The sequence below is a fragment of the Manis javanica genome, chromosome X, assembly GCF_040802235.1.
Source record: "Manis javanica isolate MJ-LG chromosome X, MJ_LKY, whole genome shotgun sequence".
Classification (NCBI taxonomy): Eukaryota; Metazoa; Chordata; class Mammalia; order Pholidota; family Manidae; genus Manis; species Manis javanica.
This window is the reverse complement of record NC_133174.1, coordinates 96,397,437-96,419,233: the sequence shown is the minus strand read 5'-3', so window position 1 is coordinate 96,419,233 and position 21,797 is coordinate 96,397,437. Positions and strand designations below refer to the sequence as shown.

General features: G+C 43.1%; 1 pseudogene; it reads right to left on the bottom strand.

Annotated features, from left to right (window-relative positions):
* Nucleotides 1-277: 277 nt before the first annotated feature.
* On the bottom strand, nucleotides 278-21,687 carry LOC118966914 (T-complex protein 11-like X-linked protein 1; annotated as a pseudogene).
* Between the last annotated feature and the right edge of the window lie 110 nt (nucleotides 21,688-21,797).

The window sequence follows — 21,797 nt, the reverse complement described above, 5'->3', positions numbered from 1 at the left end:
TGCATCTACCTACCACTTCAGCATTTTATTAAAAATAAAAATAATAATAATAATAGTAGAAATGTGGGATCAACATATAAATCAAGTACAAAAATCAAACAAATATTCATATTTGACCTGATTGTTTATAGGTCATAATGCATGATCAAAACCGAAAGCTTCTGTGATGAATGCCCTTGTACTGTTCACCATGTAAGAATTTATTCACTATGTAAGAATTCGTTCACCATGTAAGAACTTGTTCGTTATGCTTCAGAAGATTGGAGACTGACGAGAATTAGGCTTGAGATGGATTAATGATTGTACATTGAGCGTTGACCCTCCTATACTGAATTTTATTGTAGTTAACAAGCATTTGATCAATAAATATGAGAGATGCCCTCTCAAAAAAATAAAATAAAATAAAATAAAATAAAATAAATGAAATCACAACAAATTCTTGAAGAAAATATGGCAGAACTTTTCTTAAACCTCAGTGTAGGGAAAGGCTTTCTAACTGTGACTCAAATTAGGAGGCCGTGAAAGACAAGAATGATCAATTTGACTGTACAAAAATTTTTTTAATGTTTGACAAACACATCCTAAATAAATCAAAAGGAAACTGAGAAACTGGAATAGAGGACTTGCAGCATACACCACAGTCAAATGGGTAATGCCCCAAATATATAGAGAACTTTTAAATATTGAAGGACAAAGGGCTAAAAGTTCTGTCAAAAAATGAGAAAATGATATGAACAGATGATTCACAAAATATATATCACAGTCCTTAAAGACATGATGATTCAAACTTGCAATCACACAAATGAATATTAAAACACAAAAGTGACCCTTCAGGTAGAAGACATTTTTGACTCTGAATTGTGGTAATGATTCCCATACCCAACAATTAAATAAACAATTTAAATCAATCAGGGTGGGGGCAGGTCCCAAACTCAAATACAAAGAGCTACAAATGAATCCAACCATATTGTAAATGACTATCTTTACCACACTGAGAGGTGAGGAAGAAAACAGCTAAGCTAAGAAACCGAAAGGGGCTTCCGATGACTGGAGCTGGAACAATTCAAGGAACAAAATTAACCGTCATCTAATTTGACTGTAACTGATAATGTATCATGGTTGTCTGGGAGTCCAGAATGATAAAAATAATTTGAATAAGTTATCTGAATCAGTAATTTGAGATAAATTTTGAAAAAAAACTCGAAATGTAGAAATAAATAGGGAAGAAAGGATGGCTTTTCAGAATTCCAATAAGTAAATGTGAAAGGAATGAGGACAATAGGAAGTCAGCATTACGTCATAACTGTTGTAGGCGAGATCCCCAGATGGATTCTAAAAGCAGTGAGGAAACGTCTGAGAAGAAACAGGTATTTGCATAGCCTCAAAGTGTTTCCTACACAAGTTGATATAGTATTTGTCATTAACAATGGGAAAACAGCAGCAGTACCTGGAGCAACATAAATGCCACCACCTCAATCAAGTGATCAAGATAAACACCAGCAGTAGCAAGTACAACATACAGATACCGTGTGCCCTGTCATGATGTGCGTAGAAAGGGAGCAAAATCACTTTTGCAGTATCCTGGTATAAGCCCTAAAATTAAGGCCCAAAGATATACACGCCTTGACATCTGGGGAAAACCCAGAGGACCTCGAATGGCCTAACCACAAGTTCCCTCTGTATTGTTTTCCCACAAAGAAGGTTCCCTGGCCAAAGAACCCTTCTTATCATGGGAACTAGGCACAGTGCCTGCTTATCCCTGAGTACTCAGTTTCCATTCCCAACCAGCCCACAGAATCATTCAAACAAGCAGATCACATCCTCCCACGGGAACCAAGGATCACTTCATTCTCTCATTACTACGAAGCCTGCCCCCCACAGTCCCTGGTTTTCACTCTCTTGCAGAGCATGACACCTGCGAGGCACTACCTGGTGTGTAGCACCCTTGTCACCCAGGGGCTTAGTAAATGTTACTAATAAACTACTATGGATGTCACCTGCTCAGTGTTGGGTGTCATGTGTTCGGCCACCCTGGTAAGACTAGAATGGAAAGTCCCCCATCACCAATGGAGGTAAACAGCAATTCTTGCCCAAATGAGTAACTTAAATCTAATCTTTAAGAAAATATTGGGCAAACCCAAATTGGCAGACATTCTATAAAATACCTGACCAGTATAGGATCTTCAAAAGCGTCAGGGCTGTGAAAGACCAAAAGATTGAGGAACCGTCAGCCTGCAGAAAATAAGGAGAAATGACGGCCAAATGCCCCAGTGGTATCCTGAATGGGATCCTGGAATAGGAAAAGGACATTAGTGGGACAACTGGTGAAATTAAAATGAAGTATGTCGTTTGTTAAAAGTATTGCATCAATGTTAATTTCCTGGTTTTGCTCATCCTTCCTTGGTGTTGTGAACTATTAACATTTGGGAAATCTGGGTAAGGACACTCTGTGCCATTTTCTGAGACCTTAACATGCATCTAAAATTACTCAAAATAAGGAATTAAAAAATACAATGTCAGTGGTTAAAGACATGGTTAGTCTACAAATCACATGGTTTAATAATAATTGGCCAGCTGAATCACAGCAAGGAAGACAGTAGGATAAATGCTCACAGCATGTCACCCATTAAAAAATGAATTCTTACTGCTTTGTGAGCCCATTTTAAGGAATGAAGCTGCATTCATGCCCAGGATGTACCTGAGTACTTACTTATTTGATCTTCACAGGAGAAAAGCATTTTAAGTATAAAGGAAATGAAATACAATAGAAAGAGAAGTACATATATATATATGTACTTCTATATATATATATAGAAATCATTCAAACAAGCAGATATGAAATACAATAGAAAGAGAAGTACATATATATATATGTACTTCTACATATATATATATCTACTTCTATATATATATATATATAGATGTATACAGATATACAATTCAATATTTACAATTTAAGGTCTGGGACAGCAACAGTAATCTAAACAAAACTAAGATGCAAAGGAGAAATATACTCTGTTTTACGAAGAGAAAGGCTGTTAGATTCTGAGGAGAGAGTATGACTTTATTAGCGATACAATAGAAGTGAACCACACGTAAGAATAGGGGGATGCAGAGAGAGCAGAGAGGAAAGTAGTTCCAATCTGGCTGGCTTTCCTGTATTTTTAATCTCCAAACCTCCACCGTGGGTAATTTAGGCTGATACAGGTATCATTTATTGAGAGAAGACTGGTGTAACTTACCTACTTGCTAGGAGAGTTGGAGAAAACTTGGGAACCATCCGAGACCTCAGCAGCGGGAGCCACTTGCTTCCTCTCAGGAGGCTGCCACAAAAGAACACCGGTTTCGGCGGTGCACAGAGTCTCGGTGGTTTCTTCTCGAAGTTAAACTGGTCAGGAGAGGACTTCTATTGGAGGAGCTTAGGTCAGGTGACCCCCTCCTAGTCAAACAGCTCTGGGCTGAGAGGCGGGGCCAGACTCGTGGCCTGCCTCCAAGGATTCCGTTCCACCGAGCGCGCAGGGGTGAAAGGTTGCGTGTCCGCGTGGCCTGCCATCTTGGATCCCCATGGGTAGAAAGCGAAGAACGGAACATCCACCTCAGGACAAGTTCCTTGAAGATCAGAGGCAATAAAAAAAAAAAAAAGAAAGTGAAGCACGCTGTCGCTGCATGTGGCCTGGGCACCGCCTGGCCACGGTTTCTACCAGGCCAGGTCTCAAACACAGAGATCCAATGTCCAAATGTATCGGCTATACAACAAGGGGCGTTAGTTTGAAAATGAGCGACCAGTTGATGGTAAAATCCGTAAGATTAGCTCCGTGGTGATAGGGCTTTATTTACCACGTGGAAGATAGGTGATCTCGGCTAGGTACACTGACCCTTCATAGACTACATTATCCATCTTCAAAATGCCACTGGCAGTTGAGGTGACCTCATCAGGCTGTTGGGGTTTCAAGCCCCGTCAATACTACTTTACCATATGTGGTGTAAGGACAGTATAAGTCTTTGACTCTTCACAATCGGTGATGGACGGCTGAAGTACTTAAGGGGTCCAGAAAAACTCTCAAACAACCGGAGGCAGGGATCATTAGAAAACCTGTTCTCCCTCCCTCCAAGAACAGGACATGAGCCCAGCCATAAGTCTAGTACTGCCCCAGAGACTTCTCAACAGGAAACAGCCAAGGGGCCAGATTAGAGTCCCACTTGTCCTGAAGGGAAACGGGCAGGCTGGGTTGATAAAGCACTTAACAGCTTTCTTTAGGCAGAGTATTCCTTGGGGCAGATCACAACAGCAGAGATTTTTCCAAAGCAGAATCTTAAGGTAAGGTTTTCTTCCCCCACCCCCTTATATATCCTAACAGAATTTTGGAAACAGCCCTCTCAGATGTTTCATTGGCAAAGGATTCAGTCCCTGGTATATTGTACATTTTGTATGTGCTTTGAGTATCCTTTCTAAATCTTGTCGCCACAGTCTTACTTCACTCAGTTTATGGGAAACGTCAGCATGTTACTTAACTGGAAAACTAGTCTTCGCTAAAAAACAATTTCAAATGTGATCAGAATTACCTTTTATTATTAAAAGTCTGATTTCATTTCTCAATTTCACTAATTGCACAAATGACTCTCTGTTCTATCTTCCTTCTGAATCCTAACATTCGTAGGTGGATGGTAAGAAAGTTAGATAGAATCAACCCCTTTTGCTGCCTCAAGACTATGCCTCAGGAATCTGTGCCATGTCAATAAAAGATGCACTAGGTGTTTCTTCCCCTGGAGGAATGCACCATAGATTCAGGATGGGAATGAACATTTTTCTTTTGTAAAAAAAATAAAGATATTTTAACTTTGTGTTTGGAGGTAATTGCACATTCACATGCAGTTGTAAGAAATAACACATAGAGGCCCTATGAACACTTTGTCCACTTTCCACAATGATGACATATTACAAAATGATAGTAGAGCCAGGATATTGACCCTGATAGCATCCATTGATCTTATTTAGATTTTGCTTTATTCCAGTGTATATCTGTGTGTGTGTATGTGCTTAGTTTTGTGTAGTTTTACCACATGTGGGTCCATGTATCCATCACAATAGACAAGATGCCAAAGAATTCCATCAGCACATTGATCTCTCTAGTTTTACCATTTTGTTTTTCTATTTCTTCATTTATAGTGTTCTATTCCATAACCACACCTACCTCCCTTCTAGAATACTTCCCCATAACTAACCTATGGAAACTCCTAAACTGTCTCCATTTATAAAATTTTGCCATTTCAAAACTAGGTAAAACAATCCTATGTTACTAAGTTTGGGGCTTGGCTCTTTTTCATACAACACAATTCCCTGAATATCCACCAGAGTTTTTGGATTTGTCAAGAATGTGTAACGTTTTATTGTTGAGTAGAATTCCATGATGTGGATATACCACCCTTTCTTTAACCATTCACCCATGTGGGGACACTTGGGGTTTTCCGTTTGGTGAGTATTACAAATAAAGGTGGTGTGAAAAACTGTACAAGTTTCTATGTGAAATTAAGCCTTTAATTTAAATCCCACAGTGAGAGTACTGGCGTACATGTTAATTAAGTTCATGTTTAACTTTCAGAGAAATTGCCGAACCTTTTTAACAAGTGTGTGAACCATTTTACATTCCAGCCATTAATGCATTAGTGATCCAGTTTCCCCATACATTCTTGCCAGTATTTGATGTTATCCCCTTTTAAAATTTTTCTTAGGTATTCTAATAGGTGTATAGTGATATCTCCCTTTCTGATGCCTAATGATGTGGATGATATTTTGATATTCTTATTTGCCATCTGTCTGTCCTCTTTGCAAAATTTTTGCTCACGTCTTTCGCCCATTTTCTACCTGCTTTCTTTCACTGTTGATAGTTGACATGAGAGTTGATTTTATTTTCTAGGTGCTAGTGTTTTGAAGGCTTTGTGGTTTCTGAATTTTTCTGCATTCTGTAGCTAACATTTTCAACAATTCCACAGCTTTTCAAAGAGAAAAGTTTTTAATTTAGACGAGATCCCATTTATTATTTTTTTAATGGATTGTGCTTTTGAAGCCATGTCAAAGAACTCCGCTTAGCTCTGGATCCAAATGTTTTCTCCTGTGATATTTTCTTAAAGTATTATAGTTTTGCATTTAAATCTGTGACTCATGTTGAGTTAACTGTTCATGTAAGGTGGAGTTTAGGTCAAAGATCGTTTTGTTTTTTTCTTTTTTGCCAGTGGGTGTCCCATTACGACATCAGCACGCTTGTGGAAAAATCGACCCTTTCTTCATTAAATCACTTCTGCACCTTTTTCAAAAATCACTTGAACATAGTGTGGTTCTATTTCTGGGGTCTATATTCTGTTCCATTCACACATCTGTCCATACTTCTGCTGATGTCACATTATCTTGATTGCCGTAGCTGTATAGTAAGAATAACATTACATGAGGGATTCCTTCTACTTTATTCTTCTCTATCGAGTGTGTTTTAGCTATTCTGGGGTTTGTGTCATCCCATGTACATTTTAGAGTAAGCTTCTCTACATATCCAAAAAGCCTGGTTCGGTTTTGGTAGGAAGAGAGAGGGAGATTTGACACAGAAGAAGGGGGCAATGTAACGACTGAAGCAAGATTCTATGCTACCAGTTTGGATGATGGGGGAATGGGTCACAAGGCAGGGAAGACGAGAATGCAGCTCTACAAGAAGAAAAGCAAGTCCACAAATTCTCCCCTAGAGCTACCAGAGGGAGGGTGGCCCTGCTGATACCTTGGTTTTGACCTGGTAAAGCTGGTTTTAGACTTGAGCTCTGGGACTATGAGAGAGTGATGCATGTCTTAAGCCACCAAGTTCATGGTAATTTGTCAGAGCAGACATAAGGAAATAATACAGGAACCTTTAGACATCATCTGGGCCAGTGATTTTCAAACCATCCTCAAAACTACTTCTTCCAGCTGTTCTTCAAATCAGGCTGCCTAATTTTTATCTATTTCATGGCCACCTGGAAATATTTCATTGTTTTGTAGAATGGCTGTATGGGATTAAACAATAAGATCAACGATTCAATCCAATACGCAATTTTATAGATGAAGAAAAAGCCCAGAAAAACCGAAAGATTTTACCTTACTCGCTCAGACAAAGACAGCAAGTTCTGACTCCCAATTGCAGCTTCTTGAGACACACTGCACTAGAAATGGAAGGACAGACTGGAGATAAACTGTGGAGGAATAAAAGAAATCATCTATGTAGGGAGCTGGGCACATATGTGCTCATAAACGTTATCTATTATCATAATATGCACTTGCACTTGTGTAGACCATCCCTGGAAGGATATGTGAAAATACAGTAAAAGTGGTTTCCTGTGGATAGGGAAAATGAGAAACGGGGTGGGAGAGCAATTGACTTTTCTCCGCACGTCTTTTTTAACCGCGTGCACGTACCACATACATATGTTTCTCCCTCCGTGATGAGCAGGATCCAGTGGACTGTGTTTGTTTTCGATTTGGATTCCTACCTCCTTCATGTGAGGATACAGAACCAACTCAGAATCCCTAAGAAATCAGTCATGCCAAATTTTAATTATAAAATAACAAGCAAAGTTGCATTCCAGTCCAATGTCTGCAGCCGCCAACTACTCAGTCACCTCCACAGGGATCACTTAAGAGCACATCGTTCCATTAAGAATCAGGCTTCCAAAGCTAAGATTTCTGTTTTAAACTTTCCTCATGTCAAATCAGATTCAGAAAATCCAAACAGAAACAGTTCACTGCCTGTTTATTAAATACACCATAGTAACCAGCCTTGGTTTCATTCCTGAGACTTAAGTCACAAAATTAGAACCCCTGAATAGTCTCTTTCCCAGCTTCTCTACATCCAGCCAAAGTAAAAGGTTTACTCTGTTCACCCGGCTGTATCAGCCATCTGGGATCCACCCTCCAGAGAAATCACCCTGGGATTCACAGAACTAAAATCCCACCTGTTACTTCCTTGGGGGTGGAGGTGGGGGTGGGGGTGGGACTAGTAGGATACACAGCTCTTTCCATCCTGAAATGGTAAGGACATTTTCCCACCCAGTTACAGTACCCCATTAGTGAGTTTCTATTTTCTCTTGTCCAGTCCAACCAAGTCCAAATCTAAACTGACTTTTCCCCGTAATTTCCTACATTGCTGTTGGTCTGCTTCAGCTGGCCTGAGAATGAGAGGATGAATCTCTACAGCCTCAGAAAACAAGTCCAGGTACCTGCAAAGCCAGACCACCAGGTGTCTGTGATGCCAACCGAGCTGACGATCGTAACCTGCCAGTTAAGACTGTTCCCAGACTGCAAGTGGGAAGAGGCGTGGTGGCTGCTCCCAGCCCTGAATATCCACATCACTTCTGTTAGGGAGAATGCTGTGTTCAAAGCCTGGAGGTGTGGAAACAGGAGATTCCTTCAGCTACAGAATGGGACCAGGGATGTACATGACACAGATAAGTCACTGACCTAACTGCTTGGCTCTGCTGTCACTATCAGAGACTCCAACTCTGACCCTAAGGATCCTTTGGGAGACAGAGGCTGGGACCTGTCCCGAACTGAGTGCTTGCTAGCAGACAGTGTCAGCTTTAGTCCAGACCCCAGTTTTCATACTGCTTACCTCATGTCACACAGTGAGGTGGGGGCTCTTACTACTGCTGCATCCTTGAAAACTGTAGGGAAATCTGGTACAAGAAATGGGGTTCTGTGTCCTCTGTTGATCTGTAGCACAGTGAATTTCTGACTTCCAGAAGCCCTTATACTCACACTCTGGACAATTTCACAGAGTTCTCATGGCACTCAAGACAATGATTTCACACTAGAGAAAATAATGCTAGCAGCTGATGATACCCTGGTGCCTGCTCAAGTGAGCATATTGAAGAAAGATCAGTCACTGAAAGGAAAACTGAGGGCCCACTGGCTTCTTCTCAGCTAGTTAGGGAATAGGGGATAAGGGCACACGACCTGGGTCCAGTTGTAACACAGAAGGAACCAAGGTTTCCCTGAAGCCCAGAAGTTTACTGATGAAGGGGTTTGGGCCACTTGGTGTTTACATGCCTGTATACCCTGCAGTCCTGCGTCCTGGATGTTGTGAGGAAGACTGTGTGCTCTGCCGGCCACAGGTGATGGCATCCCAGCCAACATGTTGAGCCCTCTCCTCTGGATCCCTGTTGTCAAGGTCAGGGGCCAGCACTATCAGATAGACCCCACTGGTGTTCCGTGTGCCTGAGCTGATAGAATGATATGATTTTAGGATTTCAGCATAGCAGGGGTTAAACACCTGCTGGTTGGGATGCATCAGGTTGGGAAACTTCCAGCCCAGTTTTGCCAGCTCCCCCTCAGTGACAGTAAGGCCTCCAGGGAAGTCTACCCAAGATTTCTGCGTGTCGCGAACCAAACGGCATTGGAGAAGCACACGGGTCCGCTTCCTGTGAACTAGCAAAAACTACAGAAAGGAGAAGATCGAAGAGGTTTGAGAAGAAATGCACAATGCCTTTGTGCTCTCTGCTCCCCAAAGTTTAAGTTACCTGAGGTATTTCACTGACCTACACACCCATTTGGGTAAACCAATTAAGTGATATCTGCTTGGTTTATTCTGGGGGAGGGAACACGACCAAGCTCCCCAACTGAGTGCATGATCAAAATATGTTAAGCTCGTAAATTTCTGTATGTTAATGAGACTACGTGGCTGTAAGTAAGCTCCTGGAGTGCATCTGACCTACTAGGAGGCTCCCAGATGTTGTACATGAGATTCTAAGGTCCACACGTTCAGGCCAATGCACCATATTCAGGCTCACACACCCAAAGCAGAATATGTAAAGATATGAAAGTTAGAAGCTAGCTGGTCAAGTCCAGTGCTTCCATTCCAGCATGGAATATGTCCTGCAGCCTAAGTCAGCATCAGTTCCTAGGAGGGAAGTAGAAGCCTGCTTGGTAGCTTAAGGCATGAGGTATACAAAGGGTTTCCTACCATAGGTCTTGGGCTGCAGTCAGACAATGACCAGGGATGAATTAGTAGGGTTGGTGGGACAGTATCTCACACACCTCAAAGTCACATATCCTAGCTGCAGATACACCTCAGAATTATGCATTCACTTTAAACTGCAAGACGTCAACTGCAACCCTGCATATTATAGATGAGGAAACTAAGGCCCAAAGAATTTCCCAGTGATCATCCTTTTGCATTTCTATGTGGTTTGGGAGCTGGCTTCCAGGGCTGTGTCCACCAGTTCATCCTCCCCATTCTTGCCAACCCTTGCCACCACAACCTGGGGAGGACGCTTACCGATGATGCTACGAACACAGTTATCCTTCTTAGTGATGTTCTGGAGTTGGCCTATAAGAGATGCTGCGTTTTCACTGCTCAGGACAGTGAAGCTCCTGTCTCTGAGGCCTCAATGGATTTCCTGAGACACTTGTTCACTCACACTCAGCATCGCCTCTTCAGACCTAGTGATAAAGGACAGAAAACAGACTGGCCCTGGCATCGCAGCAAAGCACAGAGAGCGCCATTCCTGAAGCCAGGCCAACTCAAAGGAGAATTCCAGCCCCCCACCACTAGTAGACCGCAGGACACCATGTGCAGGTGAAATCCCTTCACCGTTACCCTCAAGGTGCCAACCAATTCAGACACATCGCGTCACATTCCACTTCAAAGAAAAGATAAATTGGACAAGGTCTATCCTTGCACCTACTCACTATTGTTTAGTCCCACACACTTTATTTAAATACTGTTTTAAGCCTTTCTTGGGTATTTTCCATGGTTGCTTTTCCTGTTTTGCCAATTAAATGGTAACTGTGTTAAGAGACCTGCACTGTGATTCCTCTTTCCACTTTGGCTTTTAGTTCTCTGTAGGCCATGAATGACCAATGAATATTATTGACCAACTGATCAGCTTCTGGACATACACAAATCAAGTGTCACCATTTCAAGTACAGAGTGACCCATTTTTAGCAAACTGGCTCCCATACTCTCCTCTTCAGAAAGAAGGTCTTTCCCCCACCTGCCATCCTAAGCCTCAATATGACTTATTGAAGGACACCAACAATCATTGTAGGTGGTTCCCAAGGTCCCCTGTGTGGCTTGTCATGAAGAATTAGCAACACCACAGTTACCTGAACCTTCCTCTTGTGTCCCTAACAGCACATAGTGTTTTCAAGACTAAGTTTAATCTATGAAGTTTACCTGCAGTTAAATTCTTCTGTCAGGGCTTCGGTTATGCCTTTGAGTTTATCCACAAATACAGATGAGCTAAATAAGACATTACCACTGATACTTCTGGCCACTCACAGGACTAAGGCCAGGACAGTTCACTTGTGCAACTGGGACTCCATCTCCTGCAGCCAGTTCTGCCCATCAGCAGAGTCTGCTGAGGAAGGGAAGAGGGGTTTGTGGGAGAGGAGAGTTCGGGTGGGGGTGTAGAATACCAAACAAGAAAGCACAGCTCTCACACACATTCCCAACCTCAGGGACATCTTCGTTGTCAGGATCCCAGGGAAGAAGGTTCAGGTAACCCTGGGATAGCACCGTTGTAGAGCTGCCAGCTCTCTGTTGTCATTCACCCAATTTGGAGATGAACAGGTTGTGCTGGAGGAGGGGGGAGAATTGGGAGAACTCGGAGATGGTGGAGTGAGTCTGCTGCTGCTTTGATTGGTCATTTTGTGGTGCAGGCAAGGACATCTATAATACAGAGGAGGAATATTCAATTATCTTCAAGATCCCAGGCTTGAAGACTAAGGCTTTTAGACACACTCTTCGTCAATAAAGAAGTGACTTTTTAGGTCTTTCTGTCTCAGGGAAATGCTCCTACTTCCTACAGCCTCTCATCCCCTCCCCCCAATCTTTTTATTTTTAATTCAAGACCTAGAAGATACTCTTATCACTGTAAGAAGGTAGACCCAAGGTCAACTCTCTCTCTCCCTCTCCCTCCCTTAAATGTTAAACATACTGGGCTGCTCGTTGAGGAGTTCCTGGGATTTACTTCCTTCATCCTAGACAGAATGTTCCTGCAGATAAGATTGAAGGCTCCGGAGGGTACAGCTCACCATGTCCATTTCCATCACATCATGGAAGACACCGCTGTCATAGGGAGCAACCAAATATTTACACTATGAGAGGAAATCTAACGTGCATGGGTAGAACCCAAGCAAGGAGTCCTAAAATCACAGTATTTTAGACTTAAAAGGGGCCTTCAGAGCAGCAGTCCTTCTCTAATTTACAAATAAAGTCACTGGCCAGGAACCCAAGGCTACTGAGCGAGTTTCTGGCAGAACTAGGGACAGATACATCTCCTGACCTTTTTGTCACCAGTCTAGAGTTCTTCCCACTGTAGCCACTCTCTCATCTCCCAGAAACAGCAGTCAGTTGAAGGAAAATGACCAAAGTCTTAACCACTATCTGGGAGTAGTTATAATGATGGTAATGTACTTTCTAGCTCATTGGGCATATCACTTTACCTTTCCGGATCTTGGTTCTTCTAGCTGCAAAACAAGGATAATCCTCACTCCCGTCCCTTCAGAGGGTTTGAGTTAGGACACGTAGGGGAGCATCTGGGAAATCTCTAGAGGAAAGAATTAATGCACTTCAAAGTTTAATGGCATCACTTCTTAAAGGGCGTCCAAGTGATCTGAAAGTTATCCAAAGGGCCGTGAGAGACTGTCCTTGAAACAAAAGCCAACAGTCCAGGGAGGAAAATAAGAGGTACTGGTCAGTTCTTTAGTATAGGAAAGCTAGGCGGGGCAGCTGCTACAGCATGCCATCTGGCCCAGAGTTTTCTGGCACAATACTCCTTATGTGCAAGGGCTCTCATTCATCTAAGCACTTCCGAAACACATAAAGCATAGTGGGGATTCACTCAAAACATTTAATTGAATGATTGTGGGCTCAAAATATCATGACTCAACTGTTCTTCTCTATTAATCAGTGATGAGGAATGTGGTGTGTGCCTTAATAGAATGCTGTATCTTAACCAAGGCCAGTTCCCGCAACATAGTTATGTCCCCTATTGGTTGTGCTGGGGAACGTTGCGGAGGGAGTTGTGCACTGAGATCACAACGAGCCAATGGCTGTATGCATGAGATCACCAACTGTCCTTGGATGTATTTGTGTGACTAATAAATATGAGAGGTGCTTTCTCAGCACCACTCTTGAGCTGGTATGCCTTGAGTCCCCTGGCTGGCCTACTCAGGTCTTCGATACCTCATCACGTCGCCTCCTTTATCTGCGGGTCGGAGACAGGGAGGAGGCCGACAAATGACATGCAGATATTTTGTGTTGTCATAGCCAGATCCCAACTTTCAAGCTTCATCTCATACAAATAAAATGAAAGCTTCTCCATATTATCTATTTAAGTAGTGGACCATGCTCAGAAAGGAAGTATGCTGCTTGGGATGTCACTATCTCCCCACAACCCAAAGTTCTGGGATGTGCAGGAACTTAGCATCCACAAATGGAAGGTTGGTTACTCACCTCCTGAATTTCTTTTAGAAGTTCAAGAGCACAGGTGAAGTCAGGGAAAGTACACGATAGCTGTTCTATCAGGTGGTCCCAAAAAGCACTGTACGTTTTCTCCACAAAACAGCCTTCTGGACTGCAGGAAGGATGAATGAGAAAATTGCTCTTTACCCAGAGAACTGCTATAGGATCGTAATCTCCTAAATCCCGAGCAGCATTTAACTTCATGAAATACCATTCAACTGACAGGCCAGGCACTGCGTTTAGGCTTGAGCAGAGTTGGATGAACTAAGCTTAGTCTCAGATCCAAAGGCCCTAGCCACACCCTCTCAGAAGCGTACCTCAGGCTTCCTAAGAAGTTCCCCTCCTGCAGTGGGAAGAACCGTGAACTAGGGGTTGAGCTCTTGAGCTCTAGCCCTGGTTCTGCATCTAACATAAATGTGTGCCTTAGCTTCCGTTTCCAAAGACACATACTTTGAAGTGGGTGGTCAATTATTTATAAATAATAGATCCTTTGAACTGAATGATCTTTTTACTTCAGTCTCGAAATCCGGGAAAGGATTTATTTTCCTTCTTGATAACACCTGAAAAAGTTTTACATATAGCTCAAACTCAGCAAGCAGAAAATTGAACTCACCTTCCCCTTTCACACCTGCTCCTCGTTCACGCAAACTAGAAAGCAATTTTCACCTCAAAAAATACAATAATAATGCATGCTTTTGCTAATTTGTTTACAATCAATAAAAAGACAAATGAACAAAAGTCAACTTTCCTCCCCCAGCACACCAATCCCATCTGTGAGATGTCACCAACTAGTGTTTATCTGGTGTGTGCCAGATTCCATCTTAATTACTTTCTCCTCAATCCTTTTGTCCACTTGACCACAAAATTCCAAAGACTTTGCTTCCGAATATATCTGGACTCCATTCACATCTACCATTATCTCCAACCTCAACTACTGCAACAGTCGATCCATTGGCCTATCCTGCCCTGACAGCCTACCTCCCACAATGCCACATACTCTTGCTAAAATAAGCAATTTTTCTAAGATACAAATCTGAGCACAGTTGCACGCTCATTTAAAGTCCTTCAGGGGCTCCCCATCACCAGCAGGATACATGACCTGCAGGACCCTTCACGATCCTATTCTTCTCCTCCTTTATCTCCTGCCATTTCTCCTACTTTATCCTCTTCCTCCTTCCAACACTCTGTGCTCCGACAATAACAATCTACTACTAATGAATATGTAATCATCTTCTACCACTCTACGCTTCTGGCATGTCATGTCATGTCTGCTTCAGGGAGAATCCTTTTCTCCCAGACCACCTGAAAAGCACCTATTCATACTCCAAGACCCAACTCAAGTGTTGCCTTATCAGGAAAGTCTTCCCTGACCCTCTTCAGGCAGCTGAACACAAACATAGAACTCCACATCCCAGATGTGAGAGGACTTATCACTGCATAGTAACTCATCTGTCTGACTTATCTCCCCTGCAGAAGCTTCCTGATGGCAAAGGCAGCATCTTGCTCGACTATAGGTCCCCACACTCAACATTCTGCCTTCTACTCCGTGGGTCCTCAAATGTTTGTTGAAGAAATATCCGATGATGAGATTGCCCTTAAGGATCTGTAACTGTGATGAGTAGCATTGTAAGCCAAAACGTCAAACCAATCGCCAATTATTTATAAAGAACACATAACCCCAAATGCTGTTTCAACCTCTTTTCCATCTACTTTCTACATGACTGCACTACAATAAGGCTGTAAAAAGCAAAACGATGGAAATCAAGCTCTAAACAGTGTCACTTTCTCTGCTTCACTGACCACTGTCCCCACCACGACCCCTAGCCACTTAAACAGAACCTCCCTCTCCTAGTTTCACTTTCTCTGCACCCCTGCAACAAGAAAATAAACCTAACCTGGGTTCCAGGGACCATGAAGGTGGTAAGGAAAATGCTGGGAGACCTGTGTTTTGGTGAAAACCTCCCTCAGGGAAGCTGTGCCTGCCATGGGTACGTGTTGGCAACAGGCAGGGGCAAACTAAGCAGTGGGAAGATCAAGAGAAACACTGACAGAGCTAAGCGCTTTAGTCGTAAGATTCCCATAGTGGCAAAAGAGAAGCACTTAAGGCGGGAAATTAGGAAGGGTATGTTTCATCTGTTGGAACCAAGTAAGACTACTCAAACTTGAATTATAATTGATAAAAATGTTTCAAATCTGGTCAAAAGTCAACGAACCTGTGCTGGGAGGAGGAAAAGGGAAAAAATAGAAGCGTCTGTACCTCTTGAGAGGTAAAACACTCTCTTCCATGTAGAAATCTTGGTTTACCACTATTTCATGAGCAATGCTAAGGTCAGAAACTTCGTTGACTATCTCTGTCAGATCAGTCACAGAAAGTGCTTGCGGGCAGCTCTCTGGAAAAAGGCATAGCAGTTCTTAGCAGGAAACCCACCTGAGCAGAATTTCTGTTTTACTCAGAGGTTCACTTGGCCAAGTAAGGCCCCCAGATTTAGATTCATCAAGCAAATTTACACACTCACTCAGTCACTCTGGTATATATATTTGAGCTTCTCTGAACTCTTTGCCCTTCAACAGCATTGGATACTCTGAGAGAAGTCAGGCATGCAGAGAAGAGAGGTTAGCTTACGAAAAGGAAAAATTGAAACTGATTTCAAAGCCTTTGCTTGAAACGTCAAAACAAGAAATAAAACACAGCAAAGACACAACGAGCAAGTTGTGGCCTATAAAATAAACATTTATCTAAAGGTTCCTCTTTCCACTACCCTCTTCTGACCTCTGATGAGATAGGAAGATGGACAAGGTGAGAGTCTCCTTACAGACAGCACTGCAAATCTTACTAGATGGCTCTGAAGCTGAGTCATGCTTAAAACAAAGTTCCCAAACCTGGGGATTCCACAGGCTAACATATTTTCAAAAATGCACAAATAAAAATGAGTGCCTGACAACCATACACCAAGTTTTGTTTTTCCAAGTAATGACATTAAGGTAAACAAACAAAAATCTAGCTTATCATCATCCAAACAATCATTTCATTAAAAAGTACATTTTCACATCTCCAAAGGCAGAGAGGAAACAGAGTCAGAATAGAGCAATCCTTTAAGTTGGATCAATTTAACTATACTTTACAAATACACTATCTTTGCTTCATTTCACTCAAGGTTGGTGAGAACTTTGTCACACACTAGCACTGGAATTTGGGAGCCACAATTCTGAGTTCGTTATACGGACTACTCACACCCGTGATGCAGAGTAAGTACATACCGTAATTAAAACTATAACTTGGTGTACTTGGCATATACAATAAACTATGTGATGAAACCATTTTCTCACTCACTTTCAATATAGTTCCATAATTTGTTCAGAGAGAACTGTTTGTCCCCAAGATACAGTAAATCACCTGTGAGAATCCTAAAATTCTCACCAAAGACATGGTCTACTTATGCATATTTACGTCTCATTAAAAAAGCCTGTCAACAAAAGTTAGTCCCATCAATTCACATCTCCTTTCTACCCTAATTACAAAGCTACATATGGTAAAACATACCACTGAATCAATTCATTAAGCCATTTATTTGAGAGCCACTATGAACTAGGAATTGTGGCATTCTGTTTACTAGCAGTAACCCTAAGGGGCCGCCTAAGAGAGTCATACACAATTCACCTTAATGGATCGTCATCCCAACTATTTTTCCCATTTCTACCTTCAATAATTTAGATCAAGTCACTACATTTGCACAAATCAGACTGATGTTTAGTTAAGTTCACTGGAGATTATTGTAAGACATTGCAGTTTTGAGATCCTGTGAGGTTGACTAGTTAATGCCTATCATAAGGTGTGGAAGAGACCTCAGGCCCCTATACAGAAAAATACTATTATTACAGATCTGAAGAACTTTACCCGAGAGCAGTGATTATTCTTATGTCAACAAAGCACCCCTGGAAAAGGACAGAACACAGTTCCAGCACTAAATAATTTGGATCCTTTCAGATCTACCGTGAATCTACCATTTGCAATCTACAAAATCAGAATACAAGAATGCAATCTATTTCCCATGCTTTCGACTAACTCCAACACTCTCAAGTCTTGTCCAACATAAGTCATTATGCTTTGTTGTTCTCTCTCTCAGGAGCCAGAAAGCCTTTTAATGTTAGTTGCCAGTCGGGGGCGTAGGTCCTATATGTAAGGATTAGAATGATGAAAAAGACAAGGAAAAGAACAATCCGAAAGTGGAGCCGCAGGAGAATGAGGAAGGAGAAGTGCAAGGTTGCAAGACCCTTGCGTGTTCCTTAAAGGCACTTAAGGCCCAGGCTGCCCAGTTCTTTAACCCAACTGCTATCAAACCCTGCCCTAGGAAGTGGTAGTAGAGTTCTAGACCTGCCAGGAAAGTGGCCGTCTAAGCAGAAGCTCGTTTTCCCAGTTCTGCACTGGTGTTTTAGGCTTACCGGCCCCACTCTCTGCTTCACTGGGATCATTCTGAAGCACCGTTTCTTCAATCCTGGGCCTCTTGATGTTATCTGGAATTGGGAGGAAAAGAAGAGATGAGCTGGTGGTGTAAGATCTGACTCTGCCCCAGGGATGGGGGAGGAAGACTCTTAAACTACCACTATGTGCCTGCATGACTGTACCGACTGCTCCCAGATGAGGAGGTGGCGGACAGGGGCTTCAAGGGCCTCTCCTTGGAACAGCTGGGGTCCTCAGGCAGCCCTGGCGGGGAGGGGAACTTGGGACTAGCAGGGCTTCCTTTCCTGAAGTCAAAGAAGTTTGGCATTGGGCAAGCAGAAGAGGATATCAAGGCCCGGAGATGTACAATGACTTGCCAGAGGGCACAGTGCTCATGACTGGCCACGCTGGGAGAGGGAACTTCCTCCAGTCTGGTTGCCTTTACTCAGTCTGGAAATGACCCCCTTCCTCCTCCACTTCTGCCTCAGACCCTCCTTTGGCTATGACGAAGGGCGGGCATGTGGGCTCAGGCGGCAAGAGAACCACCCCTGCCAGCACACACATACACACACACACCCCTGGGGACCCTGGTTCCTCACCTCCGGCCAATCCTTAACTGCTTTTCTTTCAGCTGTTCCTGCCGGTGGAGCCTCTCTTCCTCTCCAGTTCAGTCCTGGGACATACCATAGCAGCAGGGGCAGGAGGGGAGATCGGCAGGAACGGGTAGGACGGAACCACGGGCGTGATGAAACCCACTGGGCGCACACCCCTGCCTGCAAACGACGCTAGGTGGAAGAGTCCAAAACCTGAAGACAAAGGGTGATCAGTCTCCCAGGTCGTAGGATGGGGCATGAGCCCAGGGCGCCGCGGGGACCAAGGGAGCAGGAAAGGCAAGCAGGACGCACCGTTGGGCGACAGAGGTGGGAGATGGGGCTTCCCCCTGAAGAGGCCTCAGGCTCATATCTTTTTCATAGGCTCGAAGCTCGTCAGAAACTTGGAATTAACCTCAAATCCTGTTCCTCCCCCACAGGCGAGGACCTGTCCAATGTTACTATCCTCTCTCCACAGAGCAGGGCAGAATTAAATAACCGTTTAGAAAGGAAAAGGAGCATTAGTGGTGTGCGTGTGTGTGCGTGTGACCTCTGCGTGTGTGTGCGTGTGACCTCATGTTGCTCATGTAGTCCTTAGAAATGAACCACCACCAAGATTACAGAATTGTGTTTTGAGGTTTTTCCTTCTAAGGGAATCCTATACACAATGTGAAGGATACAGGCTGTTAAACTCTCACTTTACGAGTATGGAAGCCAAGAACCATTTTAAAGGGCTGGTCATAGAAGCTGTGTGGTGAAGGGGAAAGACCATAATTCTGTGAGGGGGCCTGGAGTTTGGTTGGAGTCTCCCAACTGAAGAACTGGCATGTTTTCCATTACAATCCACCTGTGAGCCTTGGAGATCATCTAGAACCTGAGAGTGCTGGAATACACGACTTTAAGGGCCCCTAGGCTGCTCATTCTTTAATCCTAGGTTACTTTTTCACTCCATTGGCCATTTACCACAGTGATAAGAGGACACCTGGATTGGCCCATTTTGAAATTATGGACAAGTATGTACATACTTTTTAAAAGATGCTTCTACACTACACTATTCCATCCTGCTTTTTTATCCTGACTTAATTTCCAAATCCACTAGCTGTTTTTTTTCTTTTTTTCATAAAACAAGACATAATTTGACCACATCCTCATCCCAAACCTTGCCTTGCTAGTGTCAGAAGTGTGGATGTCTTGCACAACATATGGGTTTTGAGAAAACAAGTTATGCAGGAGAGGTCCGAGAACTTTCCAGCCTAAGGAAGCTCTACCCGACCCTCCATGTCTAAGAGTGTCATAGGAGGGGTCTTGGCCAGTAAACTTACTGCTTCGCTGGACAGCATGTAATGGTAATAAATACTAAATCTGAGTACCTTCCTCATCCTCTCCTCATACTTGGCTCAGCAAAGTCTACTGTGACACAAAGCTCAGGAGAAACAGTTAAATACAGTTTTCTTAGTTTGAACATCACATTTTACATTCATAAAGCAGATGTGTCATTACACCAGAAGCTGATTTTTCTTTTTAAAAAAATCACATTTCTACTTGTTTTCTTTTTCATAAGAAAAGGTATCTAGAATAATACCAATCTGTTTCCTCACAAAAAGTTGCACTCTTTAAAAAAAAAATCGACGCAGTGGTACCTAATATCCCATTAGTACAAAACTCATATAAGTTAAACTGTCTTTAAAAAAAGAAAGTCTGTATTTTATAGAGCAGTTATAGGTTTGCAGCAAAATTGGGCAGAAGGTACAGAAATCTCCCACTGCCCTCAGCCCCCATACATGCATAGCCTTCCCCATTATCAACATCCCCGCTATCCGCAGAGTGCTGCATTTCTTACAATTGATGATACTACATGGATACATTATTGTCACCCAGAGTTCATAGTTTACATTAGGGTTCACTCTTGGTTGTTGTGCCTTCTGTGGCATTGGACAAACGTGTATAGACATGTATCCACCATTATAGTATCACACAGAGGAGTTCCACTGCCCTAAAAGTCATCTGTGCTCTGCCTACTGATCCCTTGCTTCCACCTAATCTCTCGCAGCCATTGATCTCTTTTCTAGAATGTCATATGGTTGGAATTATCCAGTAAGTAGTCTTTTCAGATTGGCTTCTTTTAGTTAAGATTCCTTCATTTCTTATCATGGCTTGATCACTCATTAATTTTTAGCTCTGAGTAATATTCCATTGTCAAAATATACTACAGTGTATGGATCTAGTCTCATCTACTGAAGGACATCGCACGGAACTGGGTGTTGGTTCCCCATCTAGAATGAATGGGAAGAAGGACTAGTGAGTAGACAGTCTGACATCTCGGGGTCATTACACCCACTGGCCGAGAGTGTGGTCTAGCACCAAACAGTGCTCTGGACTGGATGTCTCGGTCCAGTGCAGTCACGATGGCAAGTGAAACCATTTCACTGCTGTCAGTTCCAATGTATCTAGACCCAGCCTGGAAGTGAGGTCAGGGAGCCCTAGTACTTGACTAGGGCAAGGCTTGTGATCAATGGTGCAGAGCCCAAGCAGCACCACTCGGACATCCCCAGCGGAGGGGAGGCAGCTCTTAAGAGAATCTAGCATACCCCTTCGCCCTGCAATCTTCTGGAGGGACAGTGTCCTCAAGGAGCAGTGCTCCTGGCTCCAGGATTCCCTAGTGACCTCACACTTTGAGAGAGAGCACTGCATTGAGTGGGTAGAATCTGTGATGTTTGCCCTTGGAGAACTCAGGCTTCCACAGCTACGAGAGAATATATTTTATCCACTTCTAAGCCACCTACTCAGTGGTAATTTGTTACAGCAGCCCGGGGACACTAAGAGTCACCCTTCCCCATTGAATTCTTCTCTCTCCCTCTCCACAAGATGCGACTGCTATCCTTAATAAGGTATTTATCCCTTACGCAGGCTACACAAGCATGCATTCCTCCCAAAATACCCGTTAACTGGTATGTGACTGTTCGGCACCTTCTTAATTTTCACATACATGGCGTCTTAATGTTTCTAACCTTCTGGAACTAGCTTCTACCCTCACCCATTCATTTCCACTGCCACCATGCAATGGTTGGCCCCCCAAGGAGGGCTTCTCTGTGTCTCCGGCCTCTGAGAATTCCAGTCTCATCCCCAGTGCCGCTTTTACTGTCCTGTTCAGTTCACCTGAAACAGTCTCAAGAACCATCCTTTTCAAAGGCAGCAAGGTGAGCCAAATTGAGAAGAAAAGATATAGAGACAGGTTTGCATCAGTGTTATATCTAAAATGACTGCAGCAGCATATTCACTTCAAGCAAA